The sequence below is a fragment of the Cygnus olor genome, chromosome 5, assembly GCF_009769625.2.
Source record: "Cygnus olor isolate bCygOlo1 chromosome 5, bCygOlo1.pri.v2, whole genome shotgun sequence".
Lineage (NCBI taxonomy): Eukaryota > Metazoa > Chordata > Aves > Anseriformes > Anatidae > Cygnus > Cygnus olor.
In genome coordinates, this window is record NC_049173.1 from 47,049,734 (window position 1) to 47,073,146 (window position 23,413).

At 36.9% G+C, this 23,413-nt stretch overlaps 1 protein-coding gene and 1 long non-coding RNA gene across 4 annotated transcripts in view; both read right to left on the reverse strand.

Annotated features, from left to right (window-relative positions):
• Positions 1-23,413, reverse strand: part of CHID1 (chitinase domain containing 1) — a 107,292-nt gene that overhangs the window by 16,951 nt on the left and 66,928 nt on the right. The window lies entirely within an intron of this gene.
• Positions 3,470-22,595, reverse strand: LOC121071758. The gene is made up of 4 exons (XR_005820754.1): positions 22,397-22,595; positions 17,892-17,893; positions 14,924-14,935; positions 3,470-3,480 (listed from the first exon to the last, which is right to left on the reverse strand). It is a non-coding gene; the product is annotated as an uncharacterized LOC121071758 (long non-coding RNA).

The window sequence follows — 23,413 nt, forward strand, 5'->3', positions numbered from 1 at the left end:
AAACATTAACAAACACAATGATATGTATGTAACAGAAGGCCAAACTATAAAGACCAAAGTAAAGTTAAAGAGCAGAAACTCCTGCAAGGCACTGATTAATAAAAGCTTAGTGGAAGAAGGACTAATAAAGCAGGGAATGAAGAAATAATGTTTTTGTTTGTTTTTAAAAAAAGCAGAATATAGAAAAAAATCTTGGGCAGACAAAGGTTATCGCTTTTCCCTTTTGCTTCAGCTTTCATCAGTGAACATAATATTTTTTTCAAAGTCATAAAAAGCATTTGATTGTGTTAATTGAAACATGGATTCCATTGAATTAAGTCTGGTAAGATACTAAATAGGTTAACCGCCACAAATAAGTCAACTTTTCTACCTTGAGGGAGGCCTGAAGGGAAAAGTAAAGCTTTCCTTCTCATCGCAAAGAGCCATTTCAAAACCATATGGCAGAGGTGCCATGTGGGAATAACTCCCTGTGCTCCACATTCCTAATTATCACAAGCTCCTGCTACAGTCATATATCCAGAGAAGAGGTACGAATGACCTTGTTAAGTAAAGAAAACATAAAAAGAAGATGAGAGCTAAGCTAGAAGATGAAGAGAAACAGATGGGACTGTCAACTGTAAAACTGCAAAGCCCTATGATATAAGAACATGAACAACATGGAGAACAGTGCCTGCATTAGAGGAAAAAGTTCCAGCTGAAATCACTGGAAGATTTACTGACCTATCTTTGGGATTGCCAAGGCTTTTGCTGGGTATTATTTTTATTCTTTTACATAAGGTGGAAGGATGTAATCCACTGCAGCTATTGCAATAAACCTGAGTACTGCCTTACACACACTGCAGTCTACAAATGCAGCCTTTGCACCTCTTCAGAAGCTCTTTTATTTCAGTCATCCCACTCAGGATGGCTGTTTTCTTTTCAAATCCAGGAGTCCTGAGGATATATAAAAGATACCTCCTCAGAATACGAAAAGGCAGGTTCTTGGCTTTTCAATAAGCTCTGATTCCATAACTGGTATCAGTTGATGATTGGCTTTTGATCAGTTTTCTGATTGATTTTGTCACTTGCTGAACTGAAATCCCAAACACTATGTTGTGAGTAATCTTTTTTCCTCCAAAACTCTACATCTGTGGATTATGATGATTGCTATCTTTGATCAAATGCTCAAAAAGTTTCCATACAGAGGGCAGTACTTGGAAAAACAAAAAAAAAAAACACAGTAACATTCAACTGAGAGCCTAAACCCTAACAGAGTAACACAGTGGAAAGGCCAAACCAGATTTTATTGGGCCATTTGCCCATGTGGTTATCAAGTCAAGGAAGGTCTAAATGTATCATACGTGTTATAGGTTTCAGAAGCTGACAAGAAGAGATGAAGAAAAAGGAAAAAAGGGGGGCGAGGAAGGGGGCAAGGGCTGGTTTTTATTCTTTATTCTGAGCAAGCAAAAGCAATTCAAACATGCTGGAAACTGGTTTGAATCCTGGGGAATGAAGAGAGAGATTATTAGACCTATTAATTCATATCCACGAAATACATTCCAATTACAAGTGGTTTCTGACCCTTTCTGTCCCCACAGCCTTTGCAAGAACCTCTTTAATTACTTGCCTCTTTTGCAATCAGATACGATTAAGCTGTACTAATTATTTGACACAAGATATTTTAAGTATGGAAGAGTTTGACCAGTTGCTATAACAACACAATGTAATGAACTTGACTGGCAGGTATTACAGATTCATGACTGTAATTGCTCCTCCCTTGTCATAATGGTTTTGAACTGCATCCCCACTTCCAAATCTATCATCTTCGTTGCTATTTGTTATTTTGTACCTACAGTAGAATATGAACATACTGAATATAAGCACGCTCAAAGAACTCATAAAACCATCAAATTGTCACAGCACTTCACACTTCAGGATGATTGCATAAACATCAAGCAATTAAGATAGAGGTGGGAAGGCTGGTGATTAAAATAAAGAATCCTTTTTGGAAACAAGTTCTTCCTCTGACAGACAGAAGTCTGGGAGAAGGTTATAAATTAAACTAGACAAAAGCAATACCAATCCAACCAGAAACCACAGGGATTTTGTATAATAAAACAGTGACTTCTCCCTAGCAGCAACTAAGGAGCAACTAATATTTATGCCACAATGCATAAATATTTCTTCAGAAATACTGTAACAGCTTTAGCAGATGTTTAGAAAAAGGTAATTTAAGGCAGATATCAGAAAATTATAAAAACTTTGCAAGTTCTGTACATGATTCTAGATGATCTTCATTGTGTCCAAAAGGATGCCTGGTCATGAAGGGAAACAAGAAGCTAAGAAGTTACTAAGTTAACTGAAAAGCAATTTTAAAGAAGCAAGACAAGATTGCAAAACTTCAGGAGCACTTTGCTCTGGCTTACATCTAAAGCAAATTAAACTGTCCACTACTTAATAGTTCTAGTCAGATTCAAATTTCATTTTTAACACAATCAAAGAATGATTAACTCAAAAGGAATTCAAAAAGCTGCTCCAATTTACAGATATGGCAATGCCATTCTGTAAAGAACTGGTTTTATAATTTTGAGTGCAGGAGGACAATACCGAAGCTTCACAGAACTAGAAATATTGTTTCATTCCAGCAAATAGATCTGTTGTTCGTAATAAAATAAAAATAACATAACCAAGTTTTCTTACCTTTCCATTTGCATTACTGGATACTAAAATTAAATTTGAAGCTAACTGTATTCATGTTTTCTTTTACCCAGACTAATGGCTAAACCATTTCTTGAAAAATTTCAGTTTTAACAATTAAAACTGATGGCAAACGCTAGAATGTTACAACTATCACCCATAATTAACTACAACTCCAAACATAACAATAAAAAATTCTTGTCTGATGTCTGATGTCCACCATTACCACCAAACCTTCCTTCTTGACCTTGTGACTTCTTTAGCTAGTCAAACCAAATGAGGAAACGTAGCAGACTAATAAAACAAGACTAAAACTCACAAGTGCTTTAGAAAACAGTATACACCTACTATTTTGCCAGTATCAAATTGATCCTCTCTCTCCTTCATTGAACAAACAAGCATAACCTAGCTCTGTTCCTCTGCTAGGCAGTGTTAGCAGAGCACAAATACTTGCATTTGGTTCTACAAATATTTTCAAAAGAGAATTTAGCTAAATCATCAATTAAGAAATTATTTAAAACATTAAGATACTTTAGTTACCTTAAACAAAAAATATAGCAATAAATCCAAAATGTTTATTTAGTAGTCCTTACACAATTCTCCCCTAAGCCAAAACTAGCTATCTTGCATTGCTTACAGTTACAGCTTTTTTTTTAACAATTATTACATAAATTTAAGCTTACTTCTTTCTTAGAAAGTAAATGGAGTTTTAAAGATTCATATCTTAGTCTATGAACTATTTCAATACAACATATTTTAGCATTTTCATACAAAAAAAAATCTTAGGAGGACATATTGTAACAACTTCTGGGGTTAAAAATTAGGGCAATCTTTACCACTACAACATTAAAATGAAAGAACACCTGATAGAACAAGTGCTTCAGCATTAATCACATCCATAATCATAAATATGTATCATATTTAAAGAAAGGAAATGAAATGAAAAGGATCGAGGAAGAATATTGAAAGAACAAATATATTAGGTTTAAAAATGACTTGTATACACAAAATGGATTTTGCTAGCAAGAGATGCATATGGGACATTATATTATACGTGCAGTGTTACTATCAATCTAAGAGAAGAGTATAACAACACAAGTGACAAGTGATAGGATTGGGTGGCAAACAATAGGACAAGAGGAAACAGTCTTGAGTTACACCAGGGGAGGTTTACATTGGATATTAAGAAGAACTTTTTCATGGAGAGGGTGATCAAGCATTGGGCTGCCCAAGGAAGCAGTGGAGTCCCCATCCCTGGAGGTATTTAAGAGACACGTGGATGTGACACCAAGGGACAGGGTTTAGTGATGGGGCCCAGCAGGTCAGGTTGATGGCTGGACTTGATAATCTTGAAGGTCCTTTCTTAGATGACTGAACTACATATGATATGAACTACATATAATTCAAATATTTGGATTTTTTCCACACAGTACCCAAGTCCACTGGCTTAGGATTTCTCAACTATTTAAACAAGCATCAACTACTATCTGATGTGCCTCTTAGAGTATATTCAAAGGGAGGTAAAAGACTGTGATCCGCTGTTTAGTTTGATTTTCACAGCTACTAAGAAAGCAATACATTTATTAGTCACATATGGAAAGTCGCATCTCATGGGTGAGATCTGGTAGACTGCAGGATGCTATGACTGACTGTACCCCATCCCACCCCCACAAATACTGAAGAACAGAGTCCTAAGTTATGGAAATATTTTTTCTGCATGAGGTAGTACTGAAAAAATTGAAACTGAAACTTCACATCTTTTTCTGAAAACAGCCAGGATGGTGATAGTCATTAAAACAAGCAAACACAGAATAATTTATCTTCAGCACCTCTGGAACTTGACTAATTGACTGCTTAACTTTCACTGCCTTTGAAGTGTATTTTAATATAACTATGCAATCACTGTATGCAAAACATACTAATAACTTCCATAATTTACGTATTCCAAAGCATTATGAAGAGTAATGAACCTTGCTGTTGAGATTTATCATGCAAGATAACCTAGTCAGAAAGTTAGTCATTAAGCAGCCACTTTCCCTTAACAAGAAGTGGAAGAAGTCTTCGCTGATGGAGGAAACACTATAAAATACATCTTACAGGTACATAAAGGCTACTTTACCCATTCCAGAATTTTCTGTAAAATTATGTGAACTTCAGAAGTGTGAACTATTATTCATCAAAGGCCTCGTAAGATTTTTCAAGGTCAGGTGCAATAATGTTTATTTCGTAACAGTCTAGCATCTTCTAAATGCTTCACTGGCATTATTCAATTAACCTTAAGAGCAGCCCATCTTCCACATAGATGCAGAGATGGTAACTTATGTCACTAGCAAGAGTGATGTATTCAATGTCATCACAGGAATAGAGGTCTGCTGTTGTAAATAAAATGGTGGGTTTCTATATGTAAACAACTGATTATTATCAAAATAGTATTTTGAAGTGAACTTAATCCACTGTTTTAATACAATACGTATATTAAAAAAAAAAAAAGTAAAGCAACCACTCACTTGATTAACATTTTTCTTTCTAAATATTTACAAGAAGCATAACTCTTGATTAATCCCCTGTTTGCTCACCAGTTTGAGGATAACATCAGAAGACAAAGTAACTAGATTCCAACTTCGAGAACAAGTTTATTTCCTTCTGTTGAAACTAAAAGTCGGTTATTCAAGCCATACTTTTATACTGCTTTTACTAGCCTTGTAATCAACAAAAGAAGAAACTCACAAAGGGAGATAACGTAAAGCAGGAGGAGGAGGAAAAAGATATCAGGATAGGAAAGAAGTAGGAGACTGCAAATTATAAGAACTCAGGATAAATTCAGGAAAGATGAAGTGTATATAAGACTTAAGGACTGACGTGGAAACATTAGGATTGAAAAATAGTTAAATTACCAATAAGGATGGTTATTAAAATATCAATACTAAAAAATTCAATTTATACCTGTATGTGTTAAAAATGGGATACAAATCAAAAACAACCCTTTTCAAATTGTTTCATATCAGATGTGAAAATAAAATTACTTAATTTACATCCTACATGAACTTACAGAGACAGAGGAATAAAATATCTTTTTCAATATACTAGTCTTAAGTTTGCATTTAGAAACTTGCCAAGGTTTGTGATGATGTTATAAAGCTGAACTAGATGCTGAGAGCAAGTTTTGCTTGCATCGGTTTAGTAAATCTTGAGGGAGTGAGACCTGGGAGTTGGTGCATTAGACAGCTAGCAGAGTTAAACACTGTTGCTAGCTTGCTACTCTTCCCCCTCTTTTATGGCTACAGGCAAGTTACTTATGAACAGAGAATATCCCCATCATAATACAAGGTTATATCCACTTTCACAAGACATACTGAAACTTCGGACTGAACATGATACCCAGATGAAGTACTTCCAAGGCTCTTTTAGGGGATTACATAAGTACACTCAGTTCTAACCTGTATTTACTGTTCATAAAGAAATTCTGTAATTTTATAACATAGGAAAGGACTATGAAAGATTCAATAGCAATCCTTAATTGGCTGAAGGGATTTCATCCTGTCCTGCTATCTGTATAAGCCCAATTCTTTAAATCCCCTTGCAGTAACCTATCTAGCAACCATTAGAAAATACTCTTAACTATGAAAACAATGTGGCTGATCATGGTTTTTATATGAAGTTTTGTTTTACTTACCTTTTTGCAGACTTTTTTTATATTTAGATTTCAATATACACATGACTTAGTATCTTGAAATATCAGCTGCCTCCATTAAACTTGGTAATAAATCCAAAGGTAAAATAAGATGTAGGAAAAATCAAGTCAGGAGAGTCATGCTGTTTAATGTCTAATGAGAGATTTCTCATTAGAACGAGTCTTCCCAATTGTGAGTACATTGTAACAACTCGTAAGTCCAGCTAAGCCAACTACTGAGCCATGGGAATGACTTTTGGTTAAAATTCTAACAACACAATTCCAGCACAGAAGGTTTAATGGGAAATAAAAATGAAATCCAACACCAACAAATCTGTTTTCACTGGGCTACCTTCTGTCTATTTTCCAAAGGCACTAGGTATAGGTTAAACGCTCCACAAATAAAAAGGTAAAAAGCATGCAGAACCTAAGGTAATGCTTGACACTAAGACACTTGACGATTATAAGCTTTACTCTGAGTAACCACAAATAACCAAATAGAGAAACTCTAAAATTAGCATTCAAGAAGAAGCTAGTAGCTGTTGGTCAACTGTCGATCAACTAGGATGGAGTTGAATGGCAAGAGCTCTGGTTTAGCACACTCTCACAGCTGAGGGAAGGATGTCTGATCCTCAGCAGGCCTACCAGATGATGCAAAATAGAATCAGACAGCAAGAGCCTTGTTACAGAACCTCCAAGTGGCCCCAGAGACATTCATTATACACTGAATGTCAAACTCGGCTTTATTTCACTAACAGAACATTAAATACATCAAAGGAAATGCTGATGAGGGACATTCTGGCATTGGCTGTCCTGGTGAAGCGTATGAGGGAAGAGAATTAAGTAATTTGTGGAACAGTCCCTGGCTGAGCTGGGTCAAATGCAGGAGAGAACCTTGCAAAAATAAATATGTGGCCTGTTAAAACTGATATGTCAGACAGAACAATGCTTGAATTTAAATATGATTTCAAGGGAAATAAGAATTTACTTGGGAGGGCACACTGTTTTCTAATGCTTATACTGCGTTTAACACTCATTCTGTGGCAGCATCAGCTGATGCATTTGAACTAGTTGTACATTAAAATACTGTGCAGCTCTCCATTACTATTTTTTGTTAAATCTGAATTTATATTCTTTCATGTAATTACCAGGATATTATTTTTTTTTAAATCCTCATTGTCAAATTACATGAATAAAATACTGGCCGCAGAGGTACATACAGAAGGCCTAAAAGCACGAGTGGCATGCCTTTATCTCTGATTAACACACGATACAGCAGCACAAGATGTGGATGTCCTGAGTCTGGCCCTCTGTCACCCTGAGCACTGCCTTGCAGGTGGTAAGGCCTAGGTCCTTAAAAGTTTTCATAGGGTTCATTTCTATTAAGAATCCTAATTTTAGAAAGCTTCAGTAAGAACCAAGTGCCTTGGACAATCTGGTCTGCAGATTCCAGAGCCAATATTTATACTGAGAAAAGAGCAGGCTCAGGCCTTAAGCAGTACAAACCTATCTGATTTTATGTCAAGGGTTGGTAAGGGACAGGGCAGTCATCTATGATGTCATTTAAGTATACCTACAAACTTAAAAAGCACTGAAATGAATAATTAAGGTGATCATAAATTTTACACTACCCACAAAATAAATATATGTTATGCTTTCCAAATATAAAAGGAATGCATATTTCATTGCAAAACAACATGGATTGTTGGTGGCAGTAAGAGCAGGGCTTATGCATTATTCACTGCTGAAAAAAATGCAGTGATTCAAAGGTTGCCTGATGGCATTCATGCCCTTCTGCAACGCTAAGTCTGAAGATGAGCGAAGGTGTTTGAAGCTCAAGACTGCTGCAGCACCTGCTTTTGCTGCCAGTGGATCGCAGGGAAATACCTGCATGCAGTCCAGGCACCTCCAGAGTTACACGGTGGGGTCAACGGAAAGAGCATGGCAAAGCTATGGCTGTGGTGGGCAGTGTTTCTCTATAAACTTCTCAGCCTGGCCCATGCACAGGAAAGAGCTGCATAAGAGCTGTAATTTTGAGAGGTCAGAGCACTCCCAGCATCAGCACCCTAGCTGAAGACGTGGTATTGCTAGCAAAGAACTGCAACAAGGGGCCTGCCAGCCTGCAATTTTCTATTATCCAGACTGTTAGCAGGTGAATGGGAGCAGAGTATGGTCTGCAGGTTTAAAGGTGAACAAGTAAAATGACAGAACTGGAAGGCAACAACTGCTTTAATGTGAGCAGTGATCAGTGTGACCAAAGGACATAAGCATGTATCTCCTACTGCAGGCAGTGAAAAGGCAGCCTGCAAGGACTGCTGGGCATACTGGTGCATCGCCGAAAGAGACAACAGCTGCTGTGTGGACTTTTGCTGTAATGTTGTATTTCTGACGTCTCAGAAACCTGGCTTTGGCCAAGTCGAAAACCTCTCATGACTGATAAAAGATACTGGTAGGAATCCACAGCTCTGCAACAAGTAAGGGTTGCTCATCAACTTAATAGACAAACGGACTTGTCTGGCCATCGTAAATGGTTGGTTTCACAACAGAAAGAGGTACGCTGCAGCATTTCACACAGATCTGTGTAGCTACCTTTGCTATTCAATCTATAGACAGAAATAACCTGAAAAAGGAGAAATTAGCACAGGTACGATAATTTGCTAATTACACAAAAATATACTGAAATCAGTCACAGAATTTCGTAATAATGAATTAAATGGCAGGAAAATGGCAACTGAAATCTGATGCCAATAAACACAAAAATAGTAACTATGAGAAAAGTAAAGCACTGGTTCTGAATAAGCTGTTATCAGTCAGAAGAATGACCTTGGTGTTTCTACAGATAGTTCTCTGTGAGTATCAGCCCAGACTCAAGTCAAACAGGATGTCAGAAATTACTAAGGGAGGACCAGAGAACCAGGAACTACAAGTGATAAACTGTTACGTTCACTCGATCAAGTACTCTGAATGCAGTTCCCAGTTCTGGTCCTTGAAAGCCTATGATGTATGAAGAACATTTTAACAGGTTATACAGCAACATTCAGCTAAGGATCACATTTAAACAGAATCTGCAGCCAATACCATTGTCTACTACACATCCCCTTGAACTAAGAAATAAATAACAAACCAGAAATCATTCATATTACTTTGCCCATACATACCACAATCAGGCAGGTGAACATAAAATTTATCTCTGTTTGAGCACCTATTTCAATTGTGTTTTCCCACGGGGCAAGTAGGTGCCACTGCAGTAGATGAGAGACGTCTAGGAAATAAAAAAAAGTCTGAGGCACAGTTCCATTAATCATGGTTTAATCTCAATTTCTATAGGAAAAAGCACTAATAGAACCTGTCAGTCATCAGAAAATGTGGGGGAAGGGTGGGGAGGAAGTGGAAAAGAGGAGATGCTGATTTGGCACACAAACCTTGTAGCAGCCACACCAAACTCCAAGGTAAATCTAAGTAAGCGTGTTAATTTTACAGTATGTAGAAAAGCATTAGAAACAGAATCAAGTTCTTAATTTTAATTGCAGCAGATCTGGCATTTTAAGGATATAATTTGTTACCTTGATTGTCCAGCATACTTGAAGGACCAAGGGTTTTGAAATTCAGTAGAACATTTGCTTTTTAGAAATATGCATCATACAAATATGCTTAGAAACACCTTAAAACAATAGTAAGCACTGATTTGACATTTATGAATGGGTTCTGGGATTAACATGTTAACTTGTCATCAAACATGAACATTTTTTTTCAAAATGAACATCCTTTAATACTTGGAATTTAACATTACTGATAAAATACCGGTTATTTTTAATCGCAGTCATGATATTTCAGCAAGTGAGCTGCAGATAGTTATATTTTCCAATCTTGCTTTGTTTTTCACTTCTCCCTTTGTAAGGACTACTAACTTTCAAAACAGACTGGTTACTACTGAAAACTGACCCCCAGAAAAGGACATTTATTGCCATTGAAAAGTTGCTTAATATATAGATTTGTTAAAATGGTTTTAACCTATATCCTTCATCAAAAAGAAACAATATCAAAATTATTTTCCAATTGGTGCGCTAAAACAGCAGTAAACATTATTTGCAATAAAACTTCATACATAATTTAACGAATGTAATTATAGCATACTAAAACTTTAAAGCAACCCAGTATCATAAGCAGAGCCAGTATTACAATGGTACCGTGGCTGAATATTATGGTTGAAATTTCAGTGAGATATACTTTGGGGATTTCTCAACTGCAAGATCACATTCATGTATGACACTGCTTAAGATAATGCTGTGAAAACAAAGAATTCAAAAAAGATGTGCAGACTGAGGAAAACTCTGGAAACTTGCAAGAGAGACTGAAAGACAGGATTTCTTTACCTTTGAATTGAAAAATAATGAAAACAATAAAAGTAACACACTTTAGAGTTCCGCATATGTGCATTTCTTGCCACTGTGCAGCTTCAGACTATAACATAGGATAATCCCAGTATTCCTGTAAACGTACAATGGCCACCAAGTTTCTGCTTACCGTAACTGTTAATGCAAGCAATGTTTCTGGATGAGACAATAAAATATTAAACATATTTTACTTTACTTAAAATTATATTAAATATAGAAATATTGTTTTTAATATAAAAAATTCCCTGTCAATAAGCCCAGGCTTGTCTATCAAATGGTACATACTTAAATACCAAAAGTAACCAGCATGTCATGATTTAACACCACTTTGACAGCCCTTCAGCATGAAAACTCATCCACAGGCCTGACAAAGTCTGTATCAGCACCGCTTAAATCCATTACTCAACTATAACAGGTAAAGTAGGCAAACAGACAAAGGAATCTGCATTAGGTTTGTGTCAGCATAAAGCTTTCCCAGTTAAGTGATTTTCATCAATATTTTAGGCAAATGCCAGCAAAACCTTTTAGAATATTCTACATCTTAAACTTCCCTTGAAGTAACAACTTTTACACCAGTCCTAACTAACTTGAGCAGACTGCAAGATGTAGAGAGAACAGGAGAAACACAAACTCAAACTTACGTCTTGTCAGAAAAACTGGCAGATTTCAATGCAGTTTGTTCTTTTCATTTCACTACAGAGGTGTTAAAAATACCAGCATTTTTAAGCCACTTGTCATTTTGTGTAAGTGAAAACAATATTAAAGTAGCAAACTATGTAAACATAGAAAATTAATATTTTTAAATAGGATTTACGAATATAATCCAAATGAAAACCAGGAGTTGGAAAATCCAGTGTACCTTATGTTTCTTTTCTGCTTTTGTGAGCATATTTTTGCTATTTAATAGCAATCTAAAAGCTCTGATCTATGCAGTCTGTCTCCTCATAATGAACTACAATATTTATAGATTTAAACAGAAATGGATTCCAGGATCCTTGCACTGACAATCCTCATTTTGTGACAGTAATAAACAGACTCGTCATCATTTGCTTCTTTCACATACACAGCTTTGCAAATACCATATTGCTTTCACTTGTGTTAACAAGCCTCTGCATTGCCATTCCATCCTTCTGTTTTATCCAAAAGTAACAGCACAATAAAAGCTTTTCAGAATATTTTCTCATTATTCTGCCCTGGAGGTCACAGAACTCCCCCCCACAAACCCCCAGTAAATCTTTCAAATTTCATTTCTTCCAGCTGAATTTCCATCAGCTACCCTTGACAAGTCAGAGAATGTCACTAAGTTATGAATTTTGCCTAAGGTTATGAAAAGTCACATCTCCTACGGCCTCCCGGCACATACACTTTACAGTACTCCCCCAGAGCCGCAGCTAGCCTCCCACAACAGATGCGATACCGAATCAGGTGCTGACCATCTATTGAAATGGAGCAACCTTGGCAAAGGGCTCGCTACACAAAACTCCCATTACATTTGAATCCTAAAAGACTCTAAATTAAAGAATGAATTTGACCCCCCCACAAGGCTGTCTGGGAAAGACAGACAACAAAGAGACAAGGGATTATAAAAGGAGGAGTTACCTAATGGTTCTTTGCTGAGAACCTTGCAGAGAGAATATTCAAAAGGACAATTTTTTTTTACTTTTTCCCCAAGCAGAAGAGTGAAGACTATGTGCAGCACGGGAACACTGAATGAACTCTCAAAGCCTGTAATGCAAACTCTGAATAATACTTAATAAGTGAAACCATGAGAAAAACAGAGGTGTTTAGTATTTTGTCCTCAAACATTTTGTTTCTTTTTCTAGCTAAAGTAAAGACTGTTTGTTTTCTTGGACACGTTACCAAGTCCCAGTGGGCATTTTATTTGCTTGTTTTTCCTCTTAGTATCACAAATATCTGATCAGACAAACTGCAAAACAAAACCATAGAACAGGAACTCGGGGAGAGTGTGTGCTGCCAGTGAATTTGAAGGATCTATGCTCATCCAGGAACTTAAATAAACAAGTTGAAAGGTACAGTCCATTCCTGGAGAATGAGGGTTTAAACTACGGGCTTTAAACTGAAAGAGGGGAGATTTAGAGTGGATAGTGGGAAGAAATTCTTTACTCTGAGGGTGGTGAGGTCCTGGCACAGGCCACCCAGAGAAGCTGTGGATGCCCCATCCTTGGAAGTGTTCAAAGCCAGGCTGGATGGGGCTTTGGGCAGTCTGCTCTGGTGGGTGGTGTCCCTGCCCGTGGCAGGGGGTTGGAACCGGATGATCTTTAAGGTCCCTTCCAACACAAACCTTCCTATGGTTCTACGACCGGCAAAGGATGGTGAACTTCAAATCCTCGTGCAGCAACAGAACCGATCAGCACTTGTGTTGTCAATTCCACTACTTGCCAATTCCACTACCTGCCAATGCCTTTTTTTTTTTTTTCTTCCCCCTTCAAATCCTGAAGTGCTTTTCCTAGTAAAGTCCCAACTGCAGAAACACAAATTTTCTGTGAAATCCCTGAGGGAATCTCACCACATTAACAGCATTAATTATGTTAATTAGAACTGTGGTAAGTGGAAAATAAACATCTCAAGCAACTTATTTCAAAGTGTTGGGTGAGCTGTGCTGGAGAACTTACCCATGTTCTCCTTCAATTTCATAGGAACAGGCTATTTATTACAAGTGGACTTTTTTTCCATTTATTTTGTCTAGCCCTTCATGCCAATATTTCTCAGAACACATGCACCAGATAAAAGATTTGGTTATGGCTCACATGAGAAAGTCTGAGCGCTTAACTGTACAGCAGATGGAACCATAATTACTACCAAGTGTAATTTTCCACGCTTCACTGTTTTGAATTTAGACTGTGTGTATTTATAGTGATTTCAGAACAAGAAAAACCTGCTGAAGTCAACTGAAGCCAATTCTTTATTGGCTTAACTGAAGTCTCTGTATTGGTTCTGTTCATCTTGTTGATAAGTTTTAAGTTGTTCTAATAACAGATTTCACCCCACGGCTTTCCTTTGTAGAGTGGCTTTTATTTATTTATTTTTACTTACACCTTCAATTAACTCACTGCCAAGAACCCAGTGGTAATTTTCCAGCAAGCTGAAGCCTAAGTAAAGCATTTGCTGGGACAGCAGTGGAGGTTACAGGTGTGGTACTTTGCTTGTTGCAGTATTTCTCACCTAGCAAGTGATGAGTTTTGGTATAGTGTCTTTCACACACTTTACACTGGGAGTGTTCTCTGCAGTAGCTATGCCTACAAATATTTGTAGAGCTAACCCCCAAAATTTGCAGACTGATACAAATATTTATAAGGTGTTCATACCAATATTTGCAAAAATACTCTGAGATCACACGTTATTTCAGGCATGGAAAATTTCCATAACAATCCCGTACCAAACAGGAAGGTAAACAAAACCCCTCCAGAACACCAACAAACACTATACTTGGAAACATCACATGTGAAATTTGAAACGTACATTTCTGTGCAAGAATTTCATGTTTGAACTCTTAAATGTATGACGTTCATGTTACTGTAATATTAAAACACTTAGGTATGTGCTTTTCATGTTCAGAGCTAAAAAGAGGACACATAAAAGATGGAAAATAATTCTGCTTAATTAAGTCCATACCTGGATGTACACACATGTACACAAGCATCACAGTAATATCCCTGAAAAAGTCTGAATTTTCAGCTGAACTGACATTTCAGTAATGATATCACTGAACTAGCAGTGTTGGGCTAACTGCAAGTAAATGTGAAATCAGAAATTAAAATGTGTAAGCTATTAAAGTTGTCAGTTCTTTCAAGAACTGACAGAGCTGTATCTTATTATCCAGTCACCTGCTCTAAATTTCAGGAATCCTGGTGAATTTACCCTATATAAGACTTATTAAATACTTCTTACCACCTATGGTATTTTTAAACTTTAAAGCAGTACTTACGTTTTACTTTCTGCAACTTCTTTGGAGGGCTATTATAGAGATATACAAGGATATTTATTTACCGTTACAAATTTCAAAATACCATTGTGTAACCTTAAGTAAGCATTTTGATTGAGATAAATCAAACAATCAGATAAAAAAATAGTTTCGGCCAAGTATATAGTTAAGCCCTGTGTTTTTGAACTGTGTTCCCCCCAGAGATGGTTTTGTGATACAAAACTATAAAAAAGACCCTACAATCCCCTAAACCTGCCTGTTTTTCTTCATCAGCTTTTCTGCGATGCTGCTATGACTCCATGGATGGAAGTCTCACCCTTGGCTTAATGACACGGAAAACCAAAAAAAGATACCCCCAACCACTGCTTTTCTAAGAGACTGCTTTATCTACTAAAATAAGTTATAAATATTCCCCAAACTATCAGAATTTATTTGGAATGATGTCTCCACTCTTACATTTGGCATACAGTCCAGTTGCTCCTTCCGTTTCCAAACAATAATGTTAGTTAGAATTAATAAGCATTGGTTTTGATCCAGACTATTAACATAGCACGATTGATCCACGGGGTGTTTTATAGCTTGTTAAAAGTTTATTAGCTAACGCAGACCATCAGTAAAAACCGTTTAATTGGCTAATTGCTACAGCTGTTTCTGACAGTGACACTTGTGATTCTTCCCATGCATACAGTAACATCTACTCCTGAAAACCACCTGCCTGACATTCATTTTTCATTCTTCTGCAATGTGAAACAAACAGCAGTTTGTTTTTGCTCTCTTAACATTTCTTATGAGAAATACTAGATTAGGTCAGAGCTGAAGGCAGAAGAATCTTTTTTAAAAACATGGAAAATAAATAAATAAGTAAATAAATAAATAAATAAATAAAAATCCTGCCCATGTCTTGGTTTGGTAAGCAGTGACCTCCAAGTCAGCGCTATGATGAGCTAACTTGGGATTACTGCAGCATCTCGGTCTTTCTTTAAGGCTATACAGCAGCTGCTTCACAATCTCAACTCAACTAAGCAAGTATTTGCACTGGAAAATCTTTAACAACCAATATTTGGCCAGCTGGAATTATAAGAATGGTGATATTTCACAATTATTATTAGCTGCGATGTAGTTTTATTTGAATTCTATTTCAAGAGATAAAATTGTTTGATATGCAGAAACTTCTCATTCTCTCCATAAACAATTTGCTCTAATTGCCTGTAATATGAAGACTGTGTTTAAAAACATTAAGAGTGTATTTTTGCTCACTGAAACAGCTCTTAACTGTTATATGTTCTGAAACAGGGTTATACTTGCAGAAATTCCTAGGGAAAGAAAATGCATATAGTGTTTATTCATTCACCTATTCCTTCCAAGTGCTGAGAAGCTCAAGCACTGCTCTAAAGTAGTTATTTCTACAACAGTCCTCCTTAAATGTTCCAAGTGAAAAGAAATAGCACAAGGGCTGAGAGCAGCCTGTTACACCTCTGAATTTTCTTTATTTAAAAATGCACAAGTAGAATATAAGTGGTGATGGTGAAATATTTCTGGCAACAACCTCCTCTAGAACTTCCACCTTTGCTGCAGAAAAAAAGAGGGGTCTAATTTCTTTGCAGTTATTCTTATAGATTAACTAAGGTTCATTTTAAAACCATTCCTTGCATTCAGATTCTAGAACCTGTCTTATACATAGCATATTACTTTTTACTTGCCTTCCAGTACAAAATTGATATTGACACAATGCACAAATACACCGAAATCCAGAAAAACTTTATCTCTGTTTGTTGAACAATAACAGCAGTAGTTACATAGCAGATTATCGTCCTAGCAGATTGTTGAATCTGCTTGCTAATTATACCTTTAAGTGTTGACCAATGCTAGAAGTGAATTAATACATTACAAAGACATGATGTGTCTTAAACTACAGTCTTCTCAATAATAAAGTGAAAAATAATTTTAACTGCAGTTCAACTGGATAACTATATTTTAAAGTAATAGTTTATGCTACTAAAGCCTGAGTGCTTGTAAAGCTAGTATGAGCATATCAAGTCATAAAAAACTACGCCAATTGCAATTTATATTGCTGCTTTAGAGTCTTACACGTTATTGTAGATCATCTCTCCTAATAAGTGTAAGCATTCAATTTTTAATTGTGTCCTAATATTTCTTACCCTTGAAAAAGTCATCTTATGTGTACTTATATAGCGGGCCAATGAAAGAGAAGAAAAAATGTAATAATTAGATATATGATTAGCACCGCCACTAAAATTTGTGGATAAAAAAGAAAAAACAACAAATAAACCCACAGTGCTCAGCTGACTCTTCTATTCCAGACACAATTCTACTCTTGTTTTCTGGTCATTTCCTAGAATTCCTCTAGATCCATATACAGATTAATTAATATTTGTAAGGATCTTCATAATTTATAGACATTGAAACCTGGAAAGAGAATATTGTTTACATTTGTTCCTCTGTGAGACTGAAGAATTCACATTTCTGAATCTCAGTTTGAGATAAAAAGAAACTCTTAAGGCTCCTAGGAGCTATGATGGTGGCTGAATCTAACTCATATCATGCCTGGTACCCATGGTACGTGGTACTCTGACAGCTTTTGGGATATACAAGCCAACCAACCTCATTTGTTCTATCCAACCAAAATAATTGAAAAAAAGATGTTGCATAAGATAATTTAAAGCAGTAAACAAACTAAACATTAAAATAAAACATATCCTGAAATTTACTTTCCTGTATTCTTTTTTTTCCAAGCCTCATAAGCCTCCTGAATACTTACAGAAATGAAAGGCTTAAAGAAATGGAGACTCAGATCCTGATTGTGGCACATCAGTACTGGGATGCAAATAATTAATGCATTCCAATGCAATATGATGGTCAACAGAGCATTCATACAGCCAAAGAAAAGGTCACAAAATACATCTCTTTTTAATGAATACGGCTGTATAATAGCACTGAATTCAGAAAATATTGAATTGCTTATGAGATAATGTGAAGGATGAAAAAAAAATGAGAAAAAGACAATTTCCACTGGAAGATTTTCTTATTTTTTTTTTCTGAGATGGAACCAAAAGGACGTGGCTGCCAGGCACCTAACACTATGGATAATTTCAGAGCAGAGCGCGCAGCCACTGACAGTGTGGGTTACATTGCAGTCTATCACCCACTCTTTTAGGGCAAAACCCCTGAAAGCTTTGCAGTTTCCAACGTCTTCTACCAGGGAACGGAAACCTAAAAACAAGGACCTGACAGATGGCATCTACACACAGAACAGCCAGCCTTATGGTATGTGTCAGAATCATAGTTTTTAATCAAACTTTGACTTTTAAGTCAAATTTCTTAAGAGCAAGCTCTGCTGAATAGGAAAGTAAGCAGAGAAAAAATTCTTCTAAAGTGGCAGTCAACAAGTCTCACGAAAGACCACACCAAACCTTTTCTAATACCATCTGTTAATACCAGATGAACACGCGAGTACTGAGTTTATGCTGGCAATCAATAGCATGTTTTTCAGTTATATCTTGATAAACCCCACAAGTTGTTTAGTTGGACAGAAAATCCACAAAGTAAGGAGTAGGTCCAGCGAGGCCGATTAAGAAAACCCATATGGACAGGCAACTGTTGTACCACTGCAGGCTTTAAAAGGCTACTGTTTAATGCAAAGAACCAGAAGACCAAAGAAGATTGGAAACTCAAGTGAAATCCCAAGCCTGTATGTAGCAAAGACACAATAAAATGCATCAAGGTTTTCTTGTCATTCACGGAAAGACAGATCTCATCTAAAATGTGCAGCTGTTTCACAAACAAGGTGGTTGCTCATTCAGACTTCTATCAAGAACTCCATCCGTTGTAAGGTGAGCTAGAGCAGCCATTCCTGATGACCAGCTGAAACTCGTACCAGCATCCCCCTCAAATTTAATGAACATAACACCCCTGGCTGGTAAAAAAAAAAAAAAAAAAAAAAAGTATCACTGCAGTGCAGTTCAACATGGCTACAGCAGAGGAAAAATCCATGCTTTCTGGAACAACTTTTTAGCTATTAAATTCTGATATAAGCAAGTCACAGTTATTCTCTTTCACTAGATAAATAAGCGTTAAGTTAAGCAGCATGCTATTACTGCGGCTGGCTGCAGAATGGGAACTGCTTGGCAAATACTCAGTCGTCTACTACTCCAGCCACCTCCATCTGTGAAAAATTAGGAATGAGATTTGGGTGTTGAATATTAACTAATTCTAAAACATCGCAGTGTGAAAAACACCGGTCATCCTTTCCTACCAACAAAAAATGGACAATTCAGGCACTGTAGAAACCTCCAATTTACCTAGAAAATGTGTCCTCGGGATAGAATCAGCACAATTCATTTAATCATCCTGATTCATGGAATAGATGAATTTACATGATCTGTTCGTAACGCCAACTGACCTCATATGAATCAGCAAGTCTGAATGAGTATTTTTCAGTCTGTGGCTCCCGGACACTTTGTTAGAACACAAAATCACATGCTTGCAGCCTTTCACCTAGCCAAAAAGAAAACAGTCAAGCTGACATTTTCTAGTTCATCATTCAAAGAGGCTTAGTACACTGGTAAGAGATGGAATTACATTACACCAGTCACTATCCATGCCTGAAACGTTTTTATTTGTCATATTCAGCTTCAGCATTACTCAAACCCCCTTCTGTCTTAGAAAACCTTGATGTCCTACACGGTGCTCTCCAGTACCATCACCACTAGTGACATCAGATTTGCAATATGCATGTGCGTGCTGAATGTCAAAGTCTTCACACCTAAATAAACATTACAGGGTTTGGAGGTTTTGTTGTCACTTTTGCACTGAGGGAAGGATGGGGAACCCAACCTCATGCTCAGATGTCAAGTTCATAGATGGTGCATGAATTCCGCAAATTACAGTAATTTGGGTTGGTTACAATTCCCTGTGCAAGCATATAATTAATAAAATGGGAATAAACCTTGCTGTACAATTTGTGCCAGCACTTGCTCTAATTTCCCAGACAGCCCAGCCTCATTACCTCCAGATTTGTGCATCTCATTATGATGCTGACACTCACATTTGTGTGATTAGTGCTGAAATTACAGATTCATCCTGATTTAGCGTGGCCTTTATTGCTGTTAATTAGGCAACGAAATGTGAAAACTGTTACGGCATTTTAATTACCTGAATGCAATGAGATTTGTATGGTTAAAAAAAAAAAAGAGAGAAAATGCAATCTTTTCCTTGAAACAGTTGCTGGCTCTGATGGAAATAGCTGACTGAGAGAAATGTGATGTTTTGCTCCTAGTTGAGATGATCCATTGTGTCTGTATTTGGCATGTACGGTTCCTTTTTTTTTTTGTAAAATGACAGATCAGATATGCTATTTTATTAAAGGGCATTAAAACATGGAAAAACAAAACCATGAATGGAATAAAGATGGGCGAATTGGTTAATCTAGGTAACTTCTTAAATATTATTTTGGCCAAGATCCTTCAAAAAAATGGAGGAACAGCCACCAGTAAGCACAAGTAATGTGCAGAAGTGTAACCTCAAGGAAAGGCAGCATCAAAGCTCCAAGAAAAGAAGCCCTGGAGTTTCTGGACTTGCATTGAAGTAATTTTGCACAGATTGTGCCCTGAGCATGACCATGCCCTGTAAGAACTTGCTAGAGAAGGCAGCAGGAGTCTGCCCCTATGACAGGGGACTACTGCACTAACAAGTTGTCCCCAGTGACTGTTCACTTTAGGCACACAGCTCACATGTAGGCACTTGCAGGTAGACACACAAATGTACAGGTCTGAGTCTTGTACGGCTCCATGCCTCTTCGGTTTGGATCTCTGGACGTACTTAATTATGGCAGACATGGTCTTTACCAGCACTGCTATGAACACAGAGCCTGGCAAGCCTGCAGCCAGCTGCTGACAACCAAAGTATGCAATTTGAGAAAAGCACTGTCGTGGTACTACAACTTTTGTTACAGACTCAGATTCGTAGAACATTATTTTCACTGTGCCTATTTAACTACATTTAATAGTCTGTTGCCCATTTAAATCATTCTTCAACAGTGCACCCTACGGAAGCGTTATCTTATTTGACCATAAACACCTTTCTATACATAACACTATCATTTTGGTGATTCTGACTAAGGTTTCTTAAGCCTGTCTACTCCTTTCATCATATACTGGATAAAATTTTGTGGTTTTTCTTTTGCAAGATCAATAATAATAATAATAATAATAATAAACAGCATTACGTTTATTTTTGAAAAGAAAATCAAATTGGCGCCATAGTTTTTAAACAGACAGATTTGAAGTAGATTTTAAATCAGCAAGAATCGGGAAATATGAAAAAGGACACTCTCAAAGAGATGTCAAATATAATAGATTTTATACATTTCTGTCCAAACAGCAAATCCATCCATCAGTAGCCCATAACATTACAACGTAGTTGGCATGGTGTTGCTCTGAGAGCTTCTCTGGTATCTATGCATTTACGTTCTTATCTTAAATTATGTCCATTTACATTTTTGGATTAGTAATTTTTAATGAAATAGATAAAGAAAATATTCAATACTTTTTTTTTTTTAAACTATTCTGTAAACTTCTAATGAAACCAAATTCAAAACAGTGTGGTGAAAATACAAGTCTTTGTATTATTGCTAGTATTGATCTCCTGACTTTTAACATGTAAAAACTCGGCATGCTTATCCAGGTACTCAGTGTTCAGAAAGCAGAGAAAACTGTTTCAGAGATTTCATCCATGGTTTCTTTCATGCAGATACAATGACTGGCACCTTTTCAACCAACGAAGTCCGTTTTTTCCCCGAATGTTGATTTGGCATGAATCCAAATTTTTTACTTCCATTGAAAAATAGAAGACAATTACCTTCGTATTTATTTTAATATTCCTAAAAACAATGGTATTCTCTTACTTTAAAGCCAATATAGTTCACGTTGTATCTCTGGAGTCATAAGACATCACCTTTTCCTTGCATTGGCACAAGCTCATTCAGACATTCTGCTATACAACAGAAATACCACCGTATCTTGCCCTCAGTAGAGAAGAATTTAGGTCCAAGTAGGAATATCTGAAAAGATTATCTGGCTCCCCACCTTCTGCCTCCCCTCTACTTTTGATACCACAGACAGTCCCCTGAACATAATTTTGACAAGTGTACCACAAAGATATTATTGAATTGACCGTCTGCCTGAGGAACTAAACATGGATAAAAAGAAAAAAAAAAAAGACAGACGGGTATAATATAAATAACTAAGGATTTGTCCAGCAATTTTTCACTCTAAAGACAGCTTCCCCCAAAAGCGTTTTACAAGAATAAGTACCACCATTTTTCAAACTAGGGTTGCAAATATTAAGCAATTTGCCAAAGGCTACACTAGTCAGTAAGAAAATCATGAGCAGAGTCCAGTTCCTTGCTGAATTCACGGAAGTGCTAAACAAAGTCTTTAGAAAAGGAGGGCAGGAGACACATATTCATATATAAATATAAACAAGAAAATGATGTTGATGGAATAAATACAAATACAGGCACATGGTGTGACAGTACTGCAGCTTTTTGAACCACTTCAAAAAGCAGAAAGAGCAAAATTTTGGCAAATAGTCTTCTTTCTCTTACTTCCGATTCGAAGACACTGCATAGTTGAATACACTATTGAGAAAGTGCTCAAGTACACCCTGTTATGCATCATTCCTTGACACCTTAACAACCCTAAACCTAACCCCAATTATGACCCTAACCCAACACCAACATCGCCAATTTCTCCCATCAAAAAGTGCTCACAATGGAAGCCTTTTGCTAGACCTGAACTCCCTTTGGGAGCCTTTACACAACTGCACACACAACAGGACTCTACACTTTCTCTCTCTCCAAGCACTAATGACCCTAACCCTAATTATGACCCTAACCTGACACCTACGTCGCTAATTTCTCCCATCAAAAAGTATTCACAACGGAAGCCTTTTGCTTTGACCTGAATGTTCCTATAGAGAACCTTTAAAATTAAAAATTAGGAGGAGGTGTGAATCATGGTTGTAAACTAACCTTTAACTTCTCCTTCAGAAAAAATAATAAGTACCACGTGTAATTGGGAAAAAGAGTTGGATTACACAGAATTAGAATGTTCCCAGGGTATTCTGGTTTTTATATTAATATGTATATCATTCTTCATATTGATGGAAGTTCAGGGGGCAATAATACTGACCCTGAATGTGGAAATGTTACCTGTGAGGTAGGGAATTATCTATATTGTACCAAATATGGTAGCTACGGGAATGCTAATATATATAATGCACACCAGACACAACATGGGAATCATCCTATAACTGAATGGCTAGTCCTGAAAGGCAAGGTATTGGCTATGTGGAAATAAAGCCAGGAAGGTGCTGACTCTAGAATGGAAGGAAGCTTGAACCCTGGGGGCGGTAATTCCAAATGTAACTATTACTGAAGATGTACAAAGCCAAAGTCCCCTTGGGACCCATATACACAGAACAAAGAGGACTCCAGCTAATCCTCTAGTGAAAAGGAACAGGGCATTTCACAGGTTTGCGATGTGGTTTATCCCTTGGTTAGGGGTGAGTGAATTAGAGAAAGCTATTGTAAATATATCAGCTGTAGTAGAAGAATTAGAAAATAACACTCTGGATGCGATCCAGGCACTACAAGAGGTGGTGACGAGTCTGTCAAAGATAGTATTCCAGAATCTAAAGGTGCTGCTTCTG